Here is a 20,729-nt window from a genome sequence, read left to right as displayed (position 1 = left end):
CAAGCCCAATGAATTTATCTTATCTGCACACTGTAAGGTACAGTGATTAACAGCTGCTGTCGGTTCATAAACAATACTGGTTTCCAGATATGAAAGATGAAACAAAAATAATGCAAAACATTCACCCTTGCATGCACATCTTTAGCGCAATGTTCTGTCTGATTCAGGAAATAGTAAGTTTGCGGTCCCAGGTGTTGTTAGATGCCAACTCCCATCATCTCCAGCCGTAATGGCTGGTGGACAGGATGGTCACAGGAACCTCTAGGTGGCCAGAGGTTTCCCATCCTAGTTCCAGTATAAAGCTTTCTTCCTACATTGAGGTTGTAATCATAGAAACATAGGGAGCATCCTCATACTGAGTCAAACCATTGGTCCATCTAGCTCAGTATTGTCTACACTGACTGACAGCTGCTCTCCAGGATTTCAGACAAGGAGCTGTCTCCCAGCCTTACCTGGACATGTCAGACATTGGGTCTCAGATCTTCTGCATGTAAAGCAGATGCTCAACCACCAAACCACACCCCTTTCCCTATACACTTTCCAGCGTCTCAGTAGGTCTCAACAGGGCTGCTGGATTGTGTGTGTGTGTGTGTGTGTGTGTGTGTGTGTAAGAGAGAGAGGGGGGGTGGTTGGTGATGGAGGAGATTGTTTAATAATCTGTTACTTGTAAGTCACTTTGAGAATCATTTGGTTGAAAGGAGAGGTATAAACTTTCAAGATAAATAAATTATAAATAGGTATTTCTTCTGAATAGATATGCATAGGATGGAACCAAAGGTCACACAGATAGATGATACAGAGAGTGTTTTATTATGTGGTTTAAGTGATATGGCTTCAGAACCTTTCTGGTCACTTGCTACATCATTCTTGTAATGGGAGGGATGGGCAATATGTTTTCTGTACCCGTCCTATTCTTCCTTGCTATGAAATGAGGCTGGCATAGAAGTGATCACCTTCATATGACCTTTCCACCTGAATCTTTCCACACTGTTATCCTAATTCAAGCATTAGTGGAGCAAAACAGATAGCAGCTACAAAGGGGAACCGTACCACTAAGTGAAATGGTTAAGTCTTTCCTGCGAGAGCCTTGATTTCAGAGGAAGAAGAAAGCATATTTTTCAGGAGATGATGGTGCCAATATGATTAATATCCTGTTGGACCACATGGGACCTGCTTATATGGAGCAGTTTATGCTCCCAGCATTCTGTCCACATGGTTATTGTCATGCTTTTGTTGATGACACCACATCACTATGCCTAATATGATGATGTCATAGGCTTTCATGAACAACAATGTGTGAGTTGCCGCAATTAATCAAATTTAATGGTGGGGAAAGACAGAGACAGCAAATAATAGGAAGAAAGGAAAGGAAAAGAATGGCTCTGATTGGGGAACAAAAAGGTGCAGAATAGTATCAAAATAATGCAAATGTTCCATTATACATATTTCCCCACCCAGCCAAAATTTTGTTAGCTGGAGTGAGTACATTAATTTCAAAGTCAATAGAAAGACTAGAGAATTTTATACTAATTCCTAATGGTTAGTATGTCAAGGAGATGTGGGTTGGGTCAAATTCCAGTTTGTTTTAGTTAGATCACATTGAAATTGGCCTGAAAAGTTTGTTGTTACTTAGGCTGCACAACATACGTTTAAGCCATACTGCTTCTCCATCAACATTCTGGGAACAGTTGTTTACCCCTCACAAAGCTACAATTCCCAGCACCCTTAACAAATTACAACTCCTAGGATTATTTGGGAGGAGGTCATGGGCTTTCAATATATGATGCAGCCTAGGTTTCAGTTGAAATTGGTTAGATTTAGCTGCAACTAATTTAGGCTGGAATCTTGGCTCCACTTAGCTGGGAGTGAGACCCATTGAAACAGTGGGACTTACTTCTGAGCAGAAATGATTAGGATTGCAGCCTGGATACAACCGTTTGCTCTGTTTTTGTTTTTGTTTTTTTTTTGTATCTAAGAAGGATAATTATTTCATGGCTGCAGTCCTAAGCACACATTCCTGGGAGTAACTCCCAATGAAATCACGGAGGAGGCATACATATGTTTGCACTCTTAATTGACATTTCATATATAATTCCTGTCATCAGGTAAAATTCTGCAAGATATTCCCACCTGCAGAGATGTTTTAATAACAGCAACAGCTGTTAACAGTAACTGCAAAGGTTCTAAATATGTAAGACAAGCTTGAAACACAAGCAACTCCTTCTTTATAGAAGAAACAACACATTTCTCTGAGTGCAATGTAAATGTATCCTGTCCTGTAATTTTGTGTTGGTGGATGGATATCCCAGGGCTTAACACCTTCATTTGAAATTAGACCCTGTCAAAGTAAAGTGGGTTCAGCTAGTTTGCTAGAAGATGAGCAGAAAAAAATGAAGCCATTATAAAAGTCTAAGAGGATGCATTTGTCAGATTCTCTATCTAGCAGTGAAGGAAGAGCCTGTAAGGGCTGCATAGTGAGGGTTGGGATTTTTAAAAAGACTGAAAACGAGCTGAAAATAAAACATTTCCCTATTGTAATGCCACTATTCAAAGCTATGGGGCAGCTCTACATAGAATCCTGTGTAGAGAGTGGGTTACCTCAAAAAGACCTCTCAGAAAGCTTTAGAAAAAAGAAACCAAAATAATCAGTGGATGGGAACAACTTCCCCTGGAAAAAAGCTGGCAACATTTGGGGCTTTTTAGTTTAGTAAATGAGGGCATGACAGTGGTGTATACAATTACACATTGCGTAGAGAAAGTGGATAGAGAGGATGTTGTTATCCCTTTCTTGTAATACTAGAATCTGGAGCCATCCAATAAAGTTGATTGTTGGAAGGTTCAAAACAGATAAAAGTAAGTACTTCTCCACACCAAGCGCAGTTAAACTCGGGAATTTGCTGCCTGTATGTAGTAATAGCCACCAGCTTGGATGGCTTTAAAGTGGGTACAGGCAAATCATGGAGCATAGTGTCACTATATACTAGGCATAATGGCCATGTTGTACCTCCTATTGCAGATATTAATAGTGTGCAGCTTGAAGTGACTGGATGCATAAAAGCAGACTCCTTTTTGGGATCAAACAAACATTGTTCAAAACTTTACTTGCAGAACTTTCTTCAAAACAGAACAAAAACATCAAAGATACATCCAAATAATTACAATATCTTGTGCTGTCTAGCACAGGCTCAGCATCTTCTTGGAAATAACAGATAATTCCAAACAGACCTGTGAGCAGAGGTCTCTCTCTTACTATAGCCTCCACTTTAACTGGAACTGTATTCTCCCCCTTTACATTTCTTTGACACATCTTAACTCCTACAGAGCCTGAGAACAAAGGCTAAAGGCAACTCCCTTTCAAAATGGAGACTTGCAACTAAATACCTTTGTCACCTGATCTAAGGTTAAACACTCATGTGTTAGCTAGCAGAAAACAACAATAGTTAATTATCAGCCCATCAAGGCATTCAGAAACCACTTAGTATACTCCAGTGGAATATCCCCACATTAAAGTCTTCAGTAATACACATTTAGGCATTCCCCATTTCATTGTCAATTAAACACAGAAGGTGAGAGTGCTGCTGTGTTCATATCCTGCTTGCAAGCTTCCCATGAACATCTGGTTGGTCACTGTGAGAACAGAATGCAAGATGAATGGGGCTTTGATCTGATCCAGCAGGGCTCTTTGTATGTTTTCATGTTCTAAGAACCTCATTCTCTGTATTTCAATGGATAAAAACCATTGTGTTTATTATTGAAGCTATATTAGCTGTATATTTCTAATTTAGATACAATTGTTTTGTTTGAAACAGAAAATATGAAATCCAAGTCTAAAGGCTAGTTTTGGCCAAAAGTTTGTCAGCTTTCTAGCATGCAACTATAACTATAACTAATGTGACCCTTGCATTATAGATTGTATTTCTTGCCAAGTACACATTTAATGGCAAGGAAGTCAATAAAATAAGTCAGTAGAGTTCATCTATCCATCTGCCTTTTTCTTGCCTTCTTGTATTTTGTCTGGGAGACATTGTGATGTGAGCAATTACAAATTCAATCCATAAGTGAGAAAAAATGGGCAGCACGGAGAAAGTGGAACCTTTGCATACTTAAATATCTAATACACCCCAAGATTGAGAAATTTAATTCATTTCGTGTTTAAAGGTGCACCGATCTAATTCACACTCTTTGAAACCATGCACAGACCAAAACATAAGCATCCTTCAAAACTGACATTCTCCAGCCAAGCAATGTGTACAAAAATGCAAATACTAGGGTAAAGTGTGCACAAAAATGCTTATATTGAAGAAGATAACATATGAAAAAATGAATTGTATTAGGAAAATGGATTTGGGAAAATGTGTACATTAGGCAAAAGCAATTACCAAAAAAAAAGTGTTTGCGCGTTGAGGTCCCCAAGACACCCCCCCCCAAAAGAAAAACACAATTGACACTTAATTTTTGTTTAAGGTTTTTGGCATAATTTTGGCCACAACTTTATTCAAATTACAGCAATGTGAGTGGTTGCTTAGGCATTGGTAGCACTAACTGACCCCGCATGGGGACAGCTCTAACATTCGCGAAGTCAGCAAGGGTAAGTCACCTGGGGAGAGAGACGGGACTGGGAACCATGCCTCACCTCTCCCCAGAATGCTCCCAGGGGCTTGCGTGGCCCTAGCCCCTTGCCAGGGGGTTTCGGACAAAAGCATGGGGAGCCCCTGGGTTCCTTTAACGGAAAACCCTTGAAGCAGCAGCAGCAGCATTAGCATTTTGGAGGGGCAGGCACAGCCGAATCCATACCCCTCCACCAACCAATTCCAAGACCAATGCCTAACCGCAAACCTTACAAGTTGTGATGATTTGCTACGCAGTAGGCAAAAACCAAGTAGCACACACTAAGCAGCCAAATGGACAAAATTCCTACCGGGCCCCTGCCCCAAAGCAGACGACCCCATGACAGGCATAGCAAGGTCAAACAAACAGCCTAAAATTAGGGAAGGGAGGGCGGGTGATCCGAAGTAAGCAGCGAAAAGAGGAAGTTATTCGCTGCGAGCACTGTATTTAACAAATAGGGCTGTCAATCAGCAAATGGCAACATCTAGATTTCCCCAGTAACAGCCCGCCCCTGCTTAAAGGATGGCCAAACCAATTGCCTAGTAACAGTGAGGTGTCTTGTTAGCCCCACCCGCAACCTGTGCTCTCCATGAGGGAGAACACACTATGTTAGTATAAATCCCACTAAAATGCAGGGGTGTGTGTGTGTGTGTGTGTGTGTGTGTGTAGAACTGAACTAAAGATTAGAAAAAACAAACCAAAGCAGACACATTCACCCATCCATGCCTACATACAAACCAGAAAAACCTGAAAAGCTTCAAATGGCACATGTTGCTCAGTTCTATGAAGTTTGTCTTTTGAGACCCTTTGCTTGACAATGGAGCCATGATGGCAGATTCTCTCCTGCAGAGAAGACCTCCTACACTTCAGGTTGGGGGAGGGACCAGTTTGGGGTCGGGGAAGGATTGGGAATCCTATCCATACCACTGTATCCTGGCTCTCTTCCTTAGTTTGAAGCCTCTGCTTCTACATTTGACAAAAGACTCATTTAGTAGATGTAAATAAGTGTGTCACAGTGTCACACAATGTGTTACAACAATGCTGCAAAGCAGTTTGTCATTGTTATCCCCATATTCTAAACTTGGGAGGATGGGGTCTGGAGACTGAGCCATAGTGTTCTTCTGAAGAGGACCTTCTGGATTCGTGGGAATGATGGCACACTAAGTGTGGCATCCTCGTCCAAAGTTCACCCTATTCATCCTTGTGATCCATTAACTTCCAAATTATGATCAAACATTAGCTCTAAAGCCCCACTCTATTTAACAGGAAAGAAGAAGAAAAGCACCAATTTATTTGCTTGTTTGTTTATTTTGGCAGCCTCATATAATATGCAACATGGGAACAAAATTATTAAAAGTGGAATCATTTATTATAGCTGGAAACAATAACAAGAATACATTTATATGATTGCTTTCACCATTCTTTCTACAGTTTTAAAACCCTTCAAACCCTCACTGTAGGATCATTTGCACTCTAAAGCTTTCCAAACCCTCAAAAACATATGAAAGCCACATATTAAAATGTATGCAGAATCTCTCCAACCTTTCTATTATAAATGCACACTTAAACACACTTGAAAGTATCCAGCTATAATACTTTGGCATTGAATTCAGGTTCAAGGGATAAGCCTGCTACCTATTAAACTCTGCTCGTGAATAGGAAAGATGTATACGGTAGGCTTGGGAAAAGGAAAAGGAAAGGGGAGTGTCAAGAGCTTGTTTGCATGTTACAGTGAGCATAGGTGCAAATGCACAAGTGTCTGTGTAAAAGAGTCTACACTTATTGATATGTACAGCTCAGCTATTTTTGTACACAGACTGCACATGCATTGAATGTTTGAAAATCCTAGAATGATGCACAGACAAGAGGAAAAGAAAAGGGAGACTTACAAGGAATGTAAACAGAATCCAAGAAAAATAGGGGCTTTGGGGCATTATTTAGTAATTAATCCAGTGCTGGATTTACGTATAAGCTAAACAAGCTATAGTTTAGGGCCCCCAAAAAAATTAAAGGAAAAAAACCTGGATGTACATTTCCAAAATATAAGATAAAAACAAACAAAAAAAAACCAACCTACATATAGCAACAGTGTTTTGTGTTGTGTAGGCTCCTATGATGTAAGTAATGGGCCCCGCCTGCTATCCTGCTCCCTAAAATATCACTGGTTTGCTTATAAATTACCATATAGCATATATTAAACAACAGCAATAACAAAACAGCAACAGTTTGTTGTTGACAAAAGACAGCTGGATTACCTTCAGTAGCTTAAGGCCTCATCAAACCTAAATCTGGTCCTGAGTTAATCCATTTCATCCACATTCAAATTAAACTGGAGTAATCCACACATACATGTATTTGAATTTATTTACCGCTTTTCGTGTGTCTCCACCTTCTAAAATTTGATCATAGTATGCCAATTAAGTACCAACCAGGCATGTGGGTAGATAGATAGTTGTATGACCATGTTTTATGGAGAGAGAAATCCCCGCCCAAGAAATGTGCAAAAGCACACAATCAAGTAATTTGCTTGTACGGTTTTCTGATCTTGTGCAAATCTGAAGAATCAATATATGGCACAAGTGCAGGGAGTGGACTGGAGGCCCCAGAATGTGACTGGAGAGAGAAAGAGGTAGATGTGAATATTTCTCAGGCAAATAGCTGTGAGGAAGATGCAAGGGCAAGAGACTCAAAGAAAGATGAATGGGAAAGGATAGACATAAGCTGAGAAAACAGAAGAACAAGATCTAACTGGGCAAAGAACAGGGGGAATGCATGTGTTTACAAAGAAAAATATTAACACAGTCATCCAACATCTCCTGCTTCGAGAGAAAATATTGTCACGGCCTGCTTCCTTCCTTTAGAAATGAAGGTTTTTTTCTTTGCTCAAATCTCCATCCAAATAAAGGGATTTGCATGGCTACTGCAGGGAGAGAGAAAACAACCAAGCTGACTCCTAATCTGTTTATTCAGTTTACACTCACGCTGCAGTCCTAGGTAGGCTTACTTGGAAGCTGGCCCCACTGAGTTTAGTGGACCTTACTTCTGTGTAAACATGCAGATGATCCAGCTGTAAGAAACTGAAGCTACATTAAGCCATGACCAATCCCCGAACCCCCAGCTTTGATGGGATGGCACCAGTAAGCATTTGACTGAGACAGAGCAACAAGAAAAGAAAAACAATGTGCTCTCTTCCCTCAGTTGCTTCAACAGTTACTCTCCTTCAATGGTTGTTCACAGTTTTAAATCAGCAGAACTGTATGGGATCAGGGCAGACTTTCAAATTTCAGCGCTGCCCTGTGTGAGGCCAGAATTCAGTGCCCCTCAGCCTCTCACATTCACTACATCATAGCTGTAGTGCCCTGTGGCACCTAGTGCAGCAGAACCAGCCACGCTGCCCTAAATCCATCTCTGATGGGGGAAGCAAAAGTTAACCTGAGGGGAATAACCTTCACCAGCAGCAACAGAGTCTAGATCCAAAATGAAACCACTGCAACCTTTTGTACCTGGTTTTAAATGAAGGATATTTGTTTATTTGTTACATTTATAGCTCACCCTTTCTCTAAGGAGCTCAAGGTGGCTGACATGGTTCCCTGCTGACCATTATGTCTGTACAACAACCCTGTCAGGTAGGCTGGGAATGCCCCCTGCCTGAACTCCTGGAGAACCTCTTTTAGTTAGTGCAGACAGTACTGAGCTCAATGGAAAAATAGTCTGCCTTGGTATAAGGCAGTTACCTTCACACCTGTGTTTGTGACTAATGGAGGCTGGGGCACTGCCCCACCCACCTCATTCTCCCCAAGGTAACCCACACCTGTCTGTCTTCCTACTTAACAATCAGTCAGTGGTTAGCACTGCTTATCAGTGCTGCCCTTACTGAGTTCAGCAAGGAGGAGGACAGGGGCAAAACTAGGATTAGCTGGCTTTGCCGCTCATTGACTTTGGCTGTGCCTACTGTCTCCTTGATCCTTGCCTATCCTGGCTTATAAAAGCTAGCCAGGAAGGGCTGGGCAATGGGCTTCGTGGGGTGGTGAATGCTTTTCTCTGTGCGGGAGCCTTCCCAGACCCACTGAAAGAGGCGGTTATCAAACTGCTTCTTAAAAAACCATCTTTAGATGCAGCCAATATGACCAACTATCACCCAGTCTCAAATCTTCTATTCTTGGGCAAGGAGAGTGAGCGAGTGGTTGCTGAACAACTCCAGGCACACCTGGAAGAAGTGTACCACTTGGATCCCTTCCAGGCATGATTCAGGCCTCATCATGGGACTGAAACTGCCTTGGTCACACTGGTCAAGGTTCTCCAACGGGCAAGGGACACAGGTGAGAGCTGTTTCCTACTTCTGCTGGATTTCTCAGTGGCTTTTGACACCATCGACCATAACATACTTCTGGACCGTCTAGAGGGGCTGGGAGCACTGTTATACAGTGCGTCTGCTCCTTCCTCCTGGACCGTGTTCAAAAAGTGGTTGTGGGGGATGAGTGTTCAAACCCCTGGGCTCTCACTTGTGGGGTGCCTCAGGGTTCTGTCCTCTCCCCCATGCTTTTCAACATCTACATGCAGCCGCTGGGAGAGATCATCAGGGGGTTTGGGCTGGGTGTTCATCAGTATGCAGATGATACCCAGCTCTACGTCTCTTTCAAATCAGAACCAGTGAAGGTGGTGAAGGTCCTGTGTGAGTGTCTTGAGGTGGTTGGAGGATGGATGGCGGCTAACAAATTGAGGCTGAATCCTGACAAAACAGAAGGACTGTTCTTGGGGGACAGGTGTGGAGGACTCCCTTGTCCTGAATGGGGTAACTGTGCCGCTGAAGGACCAGGTGCGCACCCTGGGAGTCATTTGGGACTCACAGCTGTCCATGGAGGCACAGGTCAATTCTGTGTCCAGGGCAGCTGTTTATCAGCTCCATCTGGTACACGGGCTGAGACCCTATCTGCCCAGGGACTGTCTTGCCAGAGTGGTGTATGCTCTAGTTATCTTTCACTTGAACTACTGCAATGCGTTCTACGTGGGGCTACCTTTAAAGGTGACCCGGAAACTACAACTAATCCAGAATGTGGCAGCTAGACTGGTGACTGGGAGTGGCTGCTGAGACCACATAACACCAGTCTTGAAAGACCTACATTGGCTCCCGATCACAATTGTGCCCCAATTTTGCCGGGATGGTCCCAGAATTGGTAAAGCCATCATGATTTCTGACTTGAAATTGGTGTGTCCTGATTTCAAGGCTTTGTCCCAAACCCCCAGCCCACAGTGCCACCCCAGCACTGGATCCTGCATTGCATGCATGATGACTGTCGCATCAGGAGAGGCTGACCAGGCCTCTTCCCAATGCGACATTCGCCCACCTGTGACATGGAAGTATAATAAATCAAATCAATCACCAGAGCAAGAGGGTTTGGCCATATAATGCCACTCCTGACCTAATTGCACTGGCTGCCAATTTGTTTCTGAGCCCAATTCAAATTGCTGGTTTTGACTCAGGACCACCTCTCCCCATAAGAACCAACCAGGACCCTGTGATCATCATCTGAGGCCCTTCTTCATGTGCCCCCTCCACAAGAGGTCAGGAAGACAGCAAGTCAAGAACAGGCCTTTTCTGTGGTGGCTCCCTGATTGTGGGATGCCCTTCCCAGGGAGGTTTGCATAGGGTTGCCATAGTGAAAATCCGGACACAAAAGTTGTTGCTTCCAACTGCATTATTCCGGACGTATGGCAACACTAGGTTTGCCTGGTACTTTCATTACATATATTTAGGTGCCAGGCAAAAGCATTCCTCTTCTCCCAGGCCTTTATCTATAGCCTTGTAAACTGGAGGGTTGGTATTATTTTTGTTTTTGTTTTATTATGCTATGTATTTCTGTGTTTTTATATTGTAAACCACCCTTTGATCATCAGATGAATGGCAATATAGAAATTTAATAAATCATAATAATAAATAAATAAGAAGCATTTGTTTTCTTCAGATCTGATTGTCTCCTGATACCTCGGGTTACATACGCTTCAGGTTACCTATGCTTCAGGTTACAGACCCCGCCAACCCAGAAATAGTACCTTGGGTAAGAACTTTGCTTCAGGATGAGAACAGAAATCGTGCTCCGTCAGCGTGGCAGCGGCAGGAGACCCCATTAGCTAAAGTGGTGCTTCAGGTTAAGAACAGTTTCAGGTTAAGAACAGACCTCCGGAACGAATTAAGTACTTAACCCAAGGTACCACTGTATATCACACAGTTGTCATGCTTTCTCTAAAACGTGAACCATGTTGTTCCAAAAAAACAGCAACAATGACACTCCCTGGCAGTAATGTAGAATAGGCATACTGTGTATCTCCATCATCAGTGTTAGTCCCTGACAGCCATGCCAATGTAGTGTGGGACAGCATCATCCCACGCAAAATTAGAACTAGATACTATGTAGAAGCAGCCTATTTAATGGGCTACATGTCTTTTCCCAACATAGTAGGACCAAAACAGTTAACAGTTTACAGTAGAAAGATGCTTGAGATATTGATTTATTCTTTATTTAAGGAAACCGTGTGTCGCTTCGCAGGGGTGTTGTTTCCAGAGCACATTTGTTGGAGCAAACATGCTGCCTAAGGAGCATGTTTACCAAGGGCAATGAACATCAATCAAAGCTACCTGCAGAGCACTCTTGCCCTCCCTTTATGTATAGTAACAGCGTGTCTGCCATATAGCATGGTTCTCCCCTACAGGCGTTCAGCTCTGATTTGTAGAGACAAAGTGCTGGCATCTCTGTTGGCCTGCCGGAAACTAACCTCTGATGATGGCCGCTTGGCCTTCCTCCCTGACAGATGCTGGTCCAGACACTTAGGAGTGTATTTAACTGCAGTGACAGACAGCCGAGATAGTTTCAAGTAACACTCAAGCACGAAGTAGATGACTGGATCTTTTGTTTGACAGTTTGGATAGGATCCAGGACTATCTTAAGAGAAAAATGCACATTTCCCCTCTGGTCCCACCTCTGTCTTCTCTCCCTACTTGTAGTGCTAGGAAGAGGCTTTTTTAAAAAACAAAAACAACGCAGAAAGGAATTTGTGAATTCATTTGAGAATCTGCTTGAGAATCATTATTAAGTCTGCTTTTTAGCATTGGCATAGGATTTCAGCTGAGGGAATAATCAAGGCAAATAAGAACATATTGTTAATCTGTTGGATCAGGCCAATGACCCATCTAATACCCATCCTGTTCTCACAGTGCTCAGCCAGATTCCTGTGGGAAGCCTGTAGTAGTAGTAGTAGTAGTAGTAGTTATTATTATTATTATTATTATTATTATTATTATTAGGCGGTCCCAATCAAGTGTTAAGCATTAAATATTAAAAACTTCCCTAAACAGGCCTGCCTTCAGATGTCTTTTAAAGATAAGATAGCTGCTTATTTCCTTCACATCTGAAAGGAGGGCGTTCCACAGGGTGGGTGCCACTACTAAGAAGGCCCTCTGTCTGGTTCCCTGTAATCTCACTTCCCGCAGTGAGGGAACCATCAGAAGGCCCTCGGTGCTGAATCTCAGTGTCCGGGGTGAACAATGGGGGTGGAGACGCTCCTTCAGGTATACAGGACTGAGGCCGTTTAGGGATGCAAGATGGACACAAATGCCCACAGCACTCTGCCCACCTGTGATTTCCAGCAACTGGTATTCAGAGAGGCGTAATGTGTCTGACCTGCTTTGGCAAAACATCCGAAGAAAATCTGAGGTAGTTTTACACTATTCGAATAAATTGAATTGATAAGGGTAGATAGCAGGGTTGCACTGCAGAATCTATTAGTCATCTTATCATGAAATAATTGCAACATGATTTGCTCACTCAAGGGCGTAGCTACACTTGAAACTAACATCATGATTAGCAGTCATTTACAACAACAAACAACAACAACAACAACAACAGAATATCAGGCACTAGGGATTGCCATCAGCAGCACAACATGCTGGGAGGGGAAGCTACATTACTAATAAAAATCATATCCTAATGTGGCTTTCAGAGTGATGTGGACTCACATTGGGGTCAATGGGTTTGCTGAGGCAACTTCCCCCAGTTGGATTTTTTCCTCTCTCATACTAATTCCTGTGTCAGGGGCTGTCGGCAATGGGACAGTTCATTTTACTGAGATTTTGGCTATGGTGGGAAAGCTTAAACCATCTTTCAGCATGTGCTCTTCTGCTGATGCCTATTGTTCCTTTAAAAGGAAAGATGTGATTAATAATGATGTCATGAGTGATACAAATATTAAGTACACTGCTTACCATTCACTTCTGTCTACTCTTCTGCTCCTTCCAGTTTGCCCAAGTTGGTCTCTGCATGGGAAATTCTTCAGGATGTGGATACCTCATGATCACACATGTGGTAAGCCAGCCCTGCTGAGTAGACCCCCAGATGTTTGCCCCAAAGTCCTGTCCTCTAGGGAGCACCACTTCCAATTTGTAGAAGAAGACACCACCAGTTTTATCAATTCATGTCTGGATTGCTAAAAGAAAATAGATTTTGTCATTTATTTTTATTTATTTTTAAATCATTTTGCTAGAGACTGCTCAACTGCACCTTTCCCTATCAAGGCTGGTTTTTAATCTTCATGACGTAGAATATAGAAGTTCCACCCTGTTTGGGGATGGGGGGATGAACCATCCCACTTAATCTGCATGTCTGGATGTATTTTTTCAATGAAAGCTGCTGCTTCCTACATCATCACTGACCACCACATGCATTCATCTGGCAATTCTGTAGACACTGCCGAGAGCAGCCTAGATTTCAGCTGCTGCTGAATGCAGGATTGGCATAACTAAATTCAATAAGGAGTTTGCCATTCAAAGGAGGCTGAGATGTATAAAATTGTATGGAGGTGTGTGTACACACACACAGACACAATGACTAACAGGAAAAAAACTACTGTGAACGTCCTTTATTTTTAAGCTATTCAAGTTATTTTTTCCCTATTGACTGAAACATTAAGGGTGTAATTCTATACACACGAACTCTGGAATAAGCCTCATTGTTCCTGAGTAGACATCTATAATTGCACAGCAAAAAAATCCTTTGTGTCTCCAACAAAATGAGAACTTTAGCTAGAACTGTGCAGAAGTGTGACAAGTATAGAAATAGATTTAGTGTTCCCAGGAGGTGGAAGAGTTTATGTTTTGTTGTTTATGTAAACACTAATTTACATAGCATTTGTAATATTGCCAAAAATGTAATATATGTATAATATTGCAAAAAGTATGGTTTTTTATAATCTTGTCCTTCCCATTTTACAGAGGAGAAAATGAAGGCTGAGAAGGGATCATGAGAGCCACTCGGTAAATCCATTTCCCTCTAGAAATTTGATTTCAGGCAGGCAATAACATGTCCGTTTCACTGTGCTGTTTCGAATCAGCTCTCTCTCTCATACACTTACATGATGCTTTCTGTCCTGGTCAGTGTGATCAAAAAATGATTGTTCCCATTCTCATGCTTGGAAAACTATTGTCAGCACCTTCCTATTAGCAGCTATTGGTGGTCTTGCACAGAAGTCAAACAAGTAGAGCCCATGAATATTTTTTGAGCTTGCACCCATGAGAAAAAAGCTGTGGCTTAATTACTGGGTTGCTGTGCCAACATTATGTTTGACCCCTATTAGCATGGCTGGGGGAAAGAAAAGAAAAGAACAACAATACAGGACCAAGGGAAATGCTGACTCATCCAACATTTTACCTCTTCCAAGGTGTCAAGGACATCGTGCAGTGCCCTTGAGGAAAGAGCGCTGCCTCTCTTGCAGATGGTGGTGGGCAGGGGTGGGTGGAGATAACAGCTGGGAGGGATGGCACAATACACCAGAGGACGCACTTCCATGTGAGCTTCAGGGAAATGATGTATGCAATAATTCTTCTGATTAGACAGGAAATACTAATGAGATTTAACAATGTAAGGTAAGGCTGCTTAGATCCAGCAGGGAAAGCCACAGATAGGAGAGACTCTTTCCTCCACCAGTTTAAGGAGAAAGGGGTCCAATAGGACAGGAGGTGATAGAATATGCTGGTGATATTTATTTGCACCACTTTTTTTGCCTAGCCCAAGACTCGGTTGCGCATAAAAACCTGAATCTGCTATGAATTTATTATCTTAACCTTTTGATTAAGCCTAACTGGCCCACAAAAGAAGCTTTTCCTTTGGGCATAATTGTTGGTTATGTGATGCTTTGGACAAGAGCACCTATTTTTTCTGCACCCAAGTGCTGATGTTTTCCACAGAAGACTTCTTTTGCCCTGCAGAAGCATCACTAGAAAGAAGAATGCCTTGGATAATGAAACTATTTCATGAGGATCTCCCCTCTCTTTTTGTTTGTTTGTTCTTTTTTCTACCAGCTAAGGTACTTTGGTCACAGATCAGTGTTTGTATGGCTAATGCATTCCATGAGTCTCCCCTACCCTTCTCTTCCCTGGCAGAGCTGACTACAAAATGTCCAAAGCTTTGCAATGTCAGTGTGTTGTTAATATCTCTACAGTAAACTCTTAAGTGAATCTGACAGTTGATAGTGATTATTAACCTTGCGCTGAACCAGTAATTAATCCATTCAAGCTGTAAAGGAGAGAGAGAGAGAGATGGGGAAAGGGAGAACGCAAAGCAAACTTGCCTGCTGTGGCTCAGTGATTCTGCTGAATCCAAGTGCCCTAATCTGATATTATTTAAACTCATTAGTATTCCCTGTCTAATCTGGAGATTTATTACATACATCATTCCCTTATAGCTCATACACTCATTTGCAATTTCCAAGAAGCAATTCCTTCCTTGGCACATTTCAGACTTGGCAGAAATGAATGAAATAAATGAAATGGAAGGAAATGAAATAAATATTTCTTTTTAAACAACAACAACAACATATTATTGAAACATTAGTTCCTATGTGTATTCAGTTTCTTCGCTTATGCCAATAATTCCTTCACTCTTGCACCACTGCTGCACAGATCAGTTCCCACCAAGTCAATTTTTTTTACAGAAAATAAAGGACATGTTTGGTTGTTTTATTATTTATTTAATAATCATATTGGCATCGCATCTTCCCCCCCCCCCCAAAGAGCTGAAGTGTACATGGTTCTCCCCCTCCTCATTTAATCTTCACAACAACCTTGTGAGGTATGATAGCTAAGAGGCGGTGGAAAGTCCAAGGTCCCCCAGGGAGCTCCAGGGTCAAGTGGGAATTTGAATCTGTGGTGTGTGTGTGTGTGTGTGTGTGTGTGTGTGTGTAGTACTCCCATACAGTTTGGGAGGTTTTGGGGTGGGTGGGAATTTCTCATAAAGCCATAGTTGGATTCTGATAATAATCCTAATTATTATTTTTTAATATTCCCTGCAGTATTGTTTTCTGATTTTACTCAAATGTTTTCGTGTGTGTGTGTGTGTGTGTTTAAAAAAACAGAACTGTATCATATATATTGGACATACACAGTGCTTTTTTTCTTAAAAAATGTTTAGGGGTACTCTCATTTTGACTCAAGAAAATCACCATAAATGCTCGCTTCTGTCTGAGACTCAGGATACACTGTGGCAGGAAGTGAGGCCGCCATTAGGGGTATCAACGGAACTGGCAATTCACCATGCTAGAGAATAAACTTTTTTTTTTAAAAAAAATAGTTTCTTCTCCCATTAGATTCAAAAAAATGTTTAGGGGAATGCGTCCCCCTGTGTACCCCCAGAAAAAAGCATTGGACAGACACATGATCCCGTGAATGCTAAACAGTAGGATTTACTAGCTTTCTCCTTAAAGAAAGTAAGTTACTCAGTACAAGATTATACTAATTCCTGGTGTTAAAGGTCTTACTGATATTGCCACACAATACAGCCACCATTTTGCATTGTTAGCAATGGTGATTTGAGTTACATAATAAGTTATATTCCATAAGAATTATATATGCACTTCATACTTTCTGTTCATCGCTACATTGTTTGATAGCTGCTGTTGAATAGCTAATTATCAGGAAGACAGTTCTAAGTTCTTCTGATAATTCCCTGCCTGACATTTTTAGAGCAATCAACAGCCTAAGCAGAATAACTAGTTAGGTAAAGATTGAAGGGGATGCATTGAAGGATAGTTCTATTATCGTTGCATTTATTTTATTACTGCATCTTTTAAAACCACACGTTCATATAAAACATTGCAAGGGGACATATACCTTAAAAACACAATAAAGTAAAGGTAAAGGTACCCCTGCCCGTACGGGCCAGTCTTGACAGACTCTGGGGTTGTGCGCCCATCTCACTTAAGAGGCCAGGGGCCAGCGCTGTCCGGAGACACTTCCGGGTCACGTGGCCAGCGTGACATCGCTGCTCTGGCCAGAGCCAGAGCCAGAGCCAGAGCCGCACACGGAAACGCCGTTTACCTTCCCGCTGGTAAGCGGTCCCTATTTATCTACTTGCACCCGGAGGTGCTTTCGAACTGCTAGGTTGGCAGGCGCTGGGACCGAGCAGCGGGAGCGCACCCCGCCGCAGGGATTCGAAACACCGACCTTTCGATCGGCAAGCCCTAGGCGCTGAGGCTTTAACCCACAGCGCCACCTGCGTCCCCTCAAAAAAAACAACACAATACTACAATAAAAATATTCAACTCTTCAGTAAAAACTGGTCAGCAATTTTTGGTCAGTGTCTGAAAGGGACATTGGAAAGACATTCCACAGAGCAGGGCCTGCTCAATTTAAAGCTTGGTCCTTGATAAAGGCCAGCTAAGCCCTCAGGGGCATGTGGGACCACCAAAAGTGTTCCACAAGAAGTCCTCAGTGATTGATGTGGCACATAAGGATCAGATGGTCCTTGAGATACTTTTGGCCTGTGTGGACCATTTAAAGCTGGAACATTTAAACCATAAATGAAAACTGCATTTGTAAATATTGTTGATTGAAATGTAAATACATAATTGTGGGGAAATTAGATGCTTAAGAGCAAACGAATGTAAAATCAACCAACTCCTGCCTTCAGTAGCTAATATGACCCTCTTAAATCTGCCTTTAAAGAGGCTCCGGACTGGACTCCTAGCTCACCTTGGCTCAAGTTAAACCCTGCTCCCAGTTACCTTCCTCTGCTGATAAAGTTCTTGGTATTAAACTTCAAGGAATGGTTAGGAAATCAGGTCCTTGCTATATGCTGACAGGTGGTGAATTGACAACTCACTTCAACTCCTATTTAACGATACAGATCAAGTGGACCAGAACAGAGCTGCAGATAAGACTATTTTGGTCATGGGTATCTGGCTACGGAATTAACTTCAAGAACAGATTAGAATAATTCAGAGTCTGGCCACCTCTGAGGTCATACTTCAGGACCTCCTCCTCTGATAAAGCTTTTCCATCATGCTGACACTTGTTAGCATCTCCTATTTTGTTTGCTCTTCAGATGGGGCTCCACATAACCTATGAGGGAAGGGAGTACAAGGTTTTCTGAAGGGCATCAAGAGCCCTGGCCATCTCATTAACTAAAAATAAATAAAATAGAATCCGGGACTTCAGAAAAGCACTCCTCTAAAAGAAGTTAATTCCTGAAGACTCCACAGCAGTAACATATCAACTTGAACGCGGAAGATTTTTTTTATTTTATGAACACATGAATTTTCCTTTTCAAACAATTTTAATTTGCCTAATAGCTGCAACATAAACCTGTGAAGTTATGAATGATTGCAAAGAAATATTCGCAGAGCAAAATAAAGTTAAATCTCATTGACTCCTACAACTGGGCTGCTCTTGTGAGCTTCAGGACCCAAACGACTACTATTTTTGTAACAATACATTTTAATCAGACTTATTAAAGCTTACTATAATGTAAGTGGTTCATTGCCTCATGACAAAACCAGAACATTTCTGAAGTTGGGTGGATTGTGGACTCCAGTTAAGTGCAGTATGACCTACAGCCTGAAATGTGAGCGTGCCACTCATAAAATGAGGTATAAGCAGCCTAGCATGGCATGAGGACACAACTGCTGTCCTCAACAGAAGTGTCTCACAAGTGGGGCAGAGCCAGTAGGCAAGCTTCCCAGCAGGTAGGTCACTGTTGCTTACTGGGAGGGGAAGGGGACTGAGAAGTCAGCATCAGTCTTATGAGTTGATGCATTTGCCCCACACCAACCTCCTTGCTACTTCGCCCCTTCACATCTCAATCCTGGTAAACAACAGTTGCCTGTAGATATAATTAGTGCTTACTGGAAGGACAGATCCTGAATCTGAATGCTCACTGGAAGGACAGATCCTGAAGCTGAGGCTCCAATACTTTGGCCACCTCATGAGAAGAGAAGACTCCCTGGAAAAGACCCTGATGTTGGGAAAGATTGAGGGCACAAGGAGAAGGGGACGACAGACGACGAGATGGTTGGACAGTGTTCTCAAAACTACCAGCATGAGTTTGACCAAACTGTGGGAGGCAATGGAAGACAGGAGTGCCTAGCGTGCTCTGGTCCATGGGGTCACGAAGAGTCGGACACGACTAAACGACTAAACAACAACAACATAATTATTGTGGGTAGTATTCAAGTTTGACTTAAAAAGGACCCCTTGAAATGCATCACCCTAACATAGCTATTTTCATTAATTTCAGTGGGTCTACTATGAGTCAAACTTAGTTGAATTCCACTCTGTCTGCTAATTACCAGGGTAGATGTAATAATTACTGCACGTTAAAGACTTGGAAGTTGTACAAGATTTGGTTCAGACCTTTATTCAGTGCTTTGGAAAACAAACCATTTTCATGTGAAGTGCTTCAGAGGCTATCCAGTTCAGGTTTTAATCCAAAACCTGATTAGGAGAAATGAAATTTCATATCTTCCCTAATCACTATTATGGGGAAAGTGAAAAATGACTACAGCTTATTTTCCTTGTAACAGAGCAGAACAAAATTTGTGGGCATGGCAGCCCTTTCTGAATGGATGAAGCTGGACAAATTACATACAAATGAACTTGGGGTTTTTGTTTGGACATCTGCCTGCCTACCTACCTACCTACTCTGCCTTTTTTCTCTTTTGGGGGAGTAAAATTTGATGAAAATTGCTGGCAGGTTAGCACCTCCTGAGGGGATATATTCTTCCAATACCTTGATATCTCGAGAGTTATGATGAATGAACAAAACAGCTTCAGGCTTGTTTTCTGCTCAATTGACACCAAAACCCAGTGCAACTGTGTGGGCATGTGACACTGTGGCAGAAGGATTTGAATGCACAGCATTTTGCAGATGTTTTATCTGCACCATTTTATTTTTTAATGTCCAAATATCCATCTCAGTGGTCTTTGCCTTGGTTCAGGGTGCTTCAGAAACATCCCACTTCATACTCAAAAAGTCCCAGATCTGTCCAGAGTGGCCCAGTTCATTTCAGGATTCACCCAAATCCAATGCACATCTCTATTTAAGACCCCCTTCTAACATGAAATTGAAGAGATCAGATGCTGTCTTCCAAAACTTCATCCCCTCCATCTGCAAACCAGTAAGCATTCAGCGATTTCCTTCCCTGCACTGCATATCTTAGAGAAACAGCATTTTGTTAACTTAGTCGTAATACTGTATGCAGAAATACAACGATGATCATTTACTTAATATGCCAACCAGATATGCAAAAAAAAAACTGTGCAAAAGAATAAAATCACTGTTCAAAGTGATGTACAATCAAAATAAAGAATATCAATTAAGTGTGACTTATTCTGATTTTAAAAATATTAAATTGTACATATATGGAATTTGGGCTGCAAGCACGGCCTAGTGGTCCCACAAACATTGCTTTCATTGAAATCATGTCAACATGCACACTAAGTATAGCTCTCTTAAAATATGTTTGGCTTTTCTCTTACCTGATTTCTATTTCAGCTTTTCTGTCAGCTTAATTGAGTCTTCACAGCATGTAAACCATTAAAGTTCTTCAGAATGCACAGAAATTAAACTCCTGAAGGATCCTGTGGCAGAAGTGACAAGCATTTGCTGACAAGCTACAACAGGGAACAGGGGAATTTCTACCTTCTTTGTGTTGCTATAGTATTCTTTGTACTATAGAGCACAAATTGATTTTTATAGATTTACAGCTGAAACTTGTTGAAGACTTTAATGCTCCACTTTTTTTCCACCACTCCCAGATTTCTCTCAGCCTCCAGTCTGATTAAGAGTTCTGGAGAACTC

Source organism: Podarcis cretensis, assembly GCF_951804945.1.
Source record: "Podarcis cretensis genome assembly, chromosome: 7".
Classification (NCBI taxonomy): Eukaryota; Metazoa; Chordata; class Lepidosauria; order Squamata; family Lacertidae; genus Podarcis; species Podarcis cretensis.
Note: the sequence above shows the minus strand (reverse complement) of the source record.